We start from the raw sequence: 6282 nt of genomic DNA, 5'->3' as shown, positions 1-6282 counted from the left end.
AGCGCTGGGCACCTGGCTGAACCCCCTATATAGAGAAGGCAACAGCACTACCCCCACTCCAAGCCTGCTGGGAACAAGATCTCTCAGGACTATGCCAATATTGGCTGATTACATCAGTGCAAATAAGGTCAGGGTCTGAACAGAAATCTGAATCCAAGACTAACTCTTCCCGGCAGGAGGCCCCATCCCCCTTCAGTGACTTTTTTTTAAACTTTTTATTTTATATTGGAGTATAGCCAATTAACAACGTTTGATAGTTTCAGGTGGACAGCAAAGCACTTTGGTGACTTTTGAGCGGTGACTGGCCCAGGCCATTGATGTTCAACATGACTCTTCACCTTGTTGATGCGTCTGGGTACCCATAAAGGGTAAGAAGGGGTTAGATTGATTGAGGACCACCTGACCGTGGTTGGACTTGCCTGAACAACGCAGGAGGAGAGAAGAGGAAAGTAACATTTTTGTGAACCGTGCCAAGCCCAGCTCTGAGACTCTTAAAAACACTAACACTTACATATACTTAATAACCACACACACATACAAACAAACTTAGAACTACTCAGAGAACAGTTTCTTCCAAGCTCCGTCAGGGACCTGTTGGGGGCATTCCCAAGTCTCTTTATCTTTGCCCTTGACAGGTCAATAATATTTCACCATTGCTGAAAGTCCAAGTTCCGCCCTTGCCCCCACCCCCACAGGCTTTGCAAAAATCACCTGGGATGGAAGGGCTGGAGGAGGTGTCTCTTTCAGAGAGACCTACTAGTAATCAGACTTTCTTCATAGTTTCTATCCTAAGGGGAAAGTGCTTTGTTTACCTATCACAGAATAAATAAAACTGTACTGGGGTTTCATAATATTTATAGCTGATTCTTGCTTAAATGCTATCTTTTCAATGAAGCCTTTCTTGTCCACCTCATCTAGCTATTTCAGAATCTCGCGGGTTTCCTTTATGTTACTTAATAAAACTTGAAAATATTTTATTTGTATATGCTTTTGCTTCTGCTTGTTTATGCATTTTTTCTTTGCTAGTTTTGATTTGCTTGTCTTATGTACCATTATATATTTTTCAAAAATTTTTTAAATGTTTTTTGGCTGTGCCATGTAGGATCTTAGTTCCTCGACCAGACATTGGAAGGGTAGAGTCTTAACCACTGGACCACCAGGGAAGTTCCTGACCCATTACATTTTCTCTACCTAAACTAGTACCGGGCATGTACAGGCATACCTCAAAGATATCTCGAGTTTGTTTCTAGACCCTTGCAATACAGTGAATATCGCAATAAAATGACTAACACAATTTTTTTGGTTTCTCAGTGCAAATAAAAAAGAAGTCACTGCAGTGAGAAGCCTGCACACCACCCCTAGAGAGTGGCCCCTGTTCACCACAACTAAGGAAAGCCAGTGTGCTGCAGTGAAGACCCAGAGCAACTAGAAATAAAATAAGTAAATTAGTTTAAGTTCAGTTTAGTTCAGTGGTTCAGTCGTGTCCGGCTTTTTGCGACCCCATGGACTGCAGCGTGCTAGGCTTCCCTGTCCATCACCAGCTCCTGAAGCTTGCTTAAACTCATGTCCATCGAGACAGTGATGCCATGCAACCATCTCATCCTCTGTGGTCCCCTTCTCCTCCTGCCTTCAATCTTTCCCAGAATCAGAGTCTTTTCCAATGAGTCAGTATTTCGTATCAGGTGGCCAAAGTATTGGAGTTTCAGTTATAACAACATTATATTGTAGTCTATTAAGTATGTAATAGCATTAGATTAAAAAAAAAGTACATATCTTAATTTAAAAAATAATTGTATTTGTTTCTCTTTGGCTGCACTGGGTCTCTGTTGCTGTGTGGGTTTTTCTCTAGCTGCAGAGGGTAGGACCTACTCTCTTGCTGTGGCGCATGGGCTCTGGAGCGTGTGGGCCTCAGCAGTTGCGGCCCACAGACTCCACAGTTGCGGGTTGCGGGCTCCAGAGCACAGGCTCAATAGTTGTGGTACAAGGGCTTAGTTGCTCCACAGCATGTGGGATTTTCTCAGGCCGGGGTCAGAACAGTGTCTCCTGCTTGGCAGGCAGATTCTTTACCACTGAGCCACCAGGGAAGCCTCTATACCTTAATTTAAAAACACTTTATTGCTAAAAATGTTAACCATCATCTGAGCCTTCAGGGGGTTGTATCTTTTTGCAATAGTAACATCATAGATTACTGGAACAAATATAATAAAACTGAAAAAGTTTGAAATATTTCAAGAATTACCAAAATGTGACACAGCAACATGAACTGAGCAAATGCTGTTGGAAAAAAATGTGCTAAAAGACTTGCTCAACCCAGGGTTGCAACAAACCTTCAATTTGTTACAAAAAAAAAAAAAAAGTACTATCTGTGAAGTGCAATAAAGCAAAGTGCAATAAACTAGGTACGCCTGTAATAGATGTTAAATAAATATTTGTTGAATGAAAAACATTAATTTCAAGTATTGAATAGTGTTACTAATGTTGCCAAATTTCTGACAGTTTTTCTCCTTTCCAGGTAAGGAGAATATCAGGATTGGGGGTGTTTTATTTTGGAGACACACTGATCTAGGGGTCATAGGTCTCTGTGGCACTGACCTTCATCTTGTGGTCTTGTTTCATTCTCCAGTGTCCAGCCCTACATTCCTCTCCTCCTCTCAGCTCCACCATCTCTAGTATCTGCTATCTTCAGCACTCACTGGGGTCTGCCTGTTTCTGAGACGTAGCTGCAGGAGACAACTATAAGGAGTTGTCTGTTCTGGGCCAGGCTGAGGTTCCAGGATCCCTGTTCCCCAATCCAGCCTGAAGGGCCCCTGATCCCTCTCAGATGCCCTCCACATCCCCTTAAATAACCTCAGCAAAGGCCTCAGATCCTTTATCTACTCTGCAAAGGTTCCTCCTGACAGGAAGACAGATTTCTGGGACCCCTGGAACGTGTTACCAGGCCTCTGCCGTCAGGTTTAGCGTCCTCTCCTGACTTACCATGAAAACATGTCATGTTAACATTGTTCCTCCCCTAAGGTTAGTGGACAAAGCTGGACTCCTCAGGCCCTTGGCAGCATGGGCAGCACCTCGACTCCCTCAGCAGATACCTGACACCCGTTTCTCCCACTGCAGGGTATCTCTGACTGGGCCCTCCTCCCAGCTGCTGGGCACTGGGGGCTGCTACTCCCAGACTCCCCTTCTCCTTGTCTTCAGCCTCTAAAGTCTTATATAACCTTCCTGGGACTAGCCCCCCTTGAGCACCCAGTCACCAACCCCTCAACAACCATCTCTAGCTTCAGAACTGTGTCCACGTGTCCTACAGGTTTCACTGAGCCTGCCTGGGGAGACTGAAGTGTTCACACCGAGCAGGAACATCCCCTGGAAAAGCCACTGTGAGGGTCTTCAGTAGTACTGGCAGGGCCCTGCATGGACCTTCTGGTCCAGGAGCAGCCCCCTGTGGCCTAGCAGGGCCCTCTGCTGGGAGACAGCACATGCACTGGATGGTGGTTTCTCAGCTTGGCCTCTTCTTTCCCACACAGCTCTGGTCCCCATCACAGCACCCCTGGATCTACCTATCACAGAAGACTGATCTGTGGCACTTTTCCACTATTGTTTCCTAATTTGTCTACTCTAAGGTGCTTTTGATGGTATTAGTAGAAGCCTTCCTCTTCCTCCGGTACACCCCCGACCCAACTGCCTCAGCGCCCCCGCCCCCCCAACCTCTCAGGGACTAGGCCAACAGTCTTCTGCACAGCAGGCAGCTTGCATGAAAGTTCACCTCCTGAGCAGGGGCTGAGAGGCCATTTGAGAACCCAGGTGTGGATATGTTGGCCATTTCTGCTTGTCCTGAGTTATTCCCAGCGCTGTGTCCTGGGCTGTGTCCAAACTTGGGCCTGAGCGCCCCCTGGAGGCCTCGGGGATCAGTGCACTCCCACCCAGCAACCAGAAGCCACAGCCCCAGTGATTTCGTCCCTGAAACCAGCTCCCCACACTTTTTCCCTTTCACTCTTCTCAGCCTCGCTGTGGGGCCTTAGTGCCTTGTCCCCTCTCTCTGAAAATCTCCGCTGCCCCGAACAGGTGTAGGAACCTTGGTCCCTTGCTTGATTTCTTGGGGATTTCAAGCCCGGAATTATCCAACCATCCCCTTTACCACGTTGTCTTTCTTCCCAACCCTCCTGACCAGCAGCTCTCTGACTTCCCCCTAAGGGAGTGTGAATATGTGCCTACAAACATCTTCATGGACAGAGCTTCCTCTGGCATCTCCAAGGGCTGCAGTTAGGCTGGACACTGCCCTACTGTCCCTTGGACTGGCTGTGTGCAGCCCGCTCTGCCACTGAGTTCTCTCATCCCAATTACTTCTCACTTCCATGAGTGCTGAGTGTGCTGAGCACTCCAGGCAGCAGAGATGGGATTCTCTCTTCTCTGGACTTAGAAGAATTGGGATGCAGCTCCAGGTACCCAAAGTGCTCGCTGCTCTCAATCAACTCCTTCAAGATTTTCCCTGTCTATAATTGGCCTTCCTGCATAGTCCACTCTTACTTCCCCTCTGAATGTGTGTCTGTGTGTGTGCTCAGTCATATCCAACTTTTGCAACACAAGGGACTGTAGCCCGCCAGGCTCCTCTGTCCATGGGATTTCCCAGGCAGGTATACTGGAGTGGGTTGCCATTTCCTCTTCCAGGGGATCTTTCCCACCAAGGGATCAAACCCAAGTCTCTTGCATTGGCTGACAGGTTCTTTACCACTGAGTCACCTCAGGTCCCTCCCTATGAATGACTATAATAATTTGCTTGTATTTATTGGGCATATGTATGTGCCTGGCATTGTGCTAAACACGTAATGTGATTATTTTATCAAATCATACATAACTGAGACTTCCTTATGGTCCACAAGGTGTCCCTTTGATCTCTGAAAAGCCCCTCTTGTCTTCCAGATGTCCATGAATAGGCCCTCCCACCCTAGATCCAGGAATCGTGCTCACTTCAGTTCAGTTCAGTCACTCAGTCATGTCTGACTCTGCGACCTCATGGACAGCAGCATGCCAGGCTTCCCTGTCCATCACCAGCTCCAGGAGGTTGCTCAAACTCATGTCCATTGAGTCAATGATGTCATCCAACCATCTCATCCTCTGTCATCCCCTTCTCCTCCTGCCCTCAATCTTTCCCTGTATTAGGGTCTTTTCCAATGAGTCAGTTCTCCGCATCAGGTGGCCAAAGTTTTAGAGCTTCAGCTTCATCATCAGTCCTTCCAATGAATATTCAGTACTGATTTCCTTTAGGATTGACTGATTTGATATCCTTTCAGTCCAAAGGGCTCTCAAGAGTCTTCTCTAACACCACAGTTCAAAAGCGTCAATTCTTCAGCACTCAGCTTTCTTTATGGTCCAACTCTCACATCCATATGTGACTACTGGAAAAACCATAGCTTTGACTAGATGGACCTTTGTTGGCAAAGTAATGTGTCTGTTTTTTAATACGCTAGGTTTGTCATAGCTTTTCTTCCAAGGAGCAAGCATCTTTTAATTTCATGGCTGAAGTAGTCACCATCTGCAGTGATTTTGGAGCCCAAGAAAATGGTCTGTCACTGTTTTCCATTGTTTCCCCATCTATTTGCCATGAAGCGATGGGACTGGATGCCATGATCTTAGTTTTTTGAATGTTGAGTTATAAGCCAGCTTTTTCACTCTCCTCTTTGACTTTCATCAAGAGGCTCTTTAGTTCCTCTTCGCTTTCTGCCATAAGGGTGGTGCTCCACCAGGGTAAAGTCTTGAGCTTCCCCATGACCTCTTATACTCAACCTTCCCAGAGCCATCACTCCCCAAATTCTGTTGAGTGCATTCTCTGCCAGCTACCATGCTGTGTGCAAGGGGTCTAAGAATGAATGAGCTGCTACAACTTACCAGTTAGGGGTATGACAGCTCCAGATTCAGGACTGGGCTCTGCTCTTACTTAGCAGTAAAAAGTAGCTTCAGCCTTTTGTAGAGAGGGAGAAATCATAGACCATACCTCCCAAAACACTGAGGGCTGCTGGTGTTGGAATTGGCAGCCAAACCTTGACAAATAGAGCTCAGGAGGGGGTGCCAGGACCCTTGTTCCACTGTAGGGAAAGGGCAGCAGTCTTGGCTCAAGAGCAGGAGGATGAAGCAGAGCTCAAAATCTTCGGGACTAAGTTTTCAAATGCCCCGAGTTTCCCATAGCCTCGGCTCGCCCAGGTCCCTAACCCAGGCCTGCGCCTCAAGGATTGCTGTCATCCTTACAACTGTTCTCCCCACAGCTACTGGTTGTGTTTGGGTAAGGGTCCTTTC

This window comes from Bos taurus, chromosome 15 (assembly GCF_002263795.3).
Source record: "Bos taurus isolate L1 Dominette 01449 registration number 42190680 breed Hereford chromosome 15, ARS-UCD2.0, whole genome shotgun sequence".
Taxonomy (NCBI): domain Eukaryota; kingdom Metazoa; phylum Chordata; class Mammalia; order Artiodactyla; family Bovidae; genus Bos; species Bos taurus.
This window is presented reverse-complemented; position numbering follows the sequence as displayed.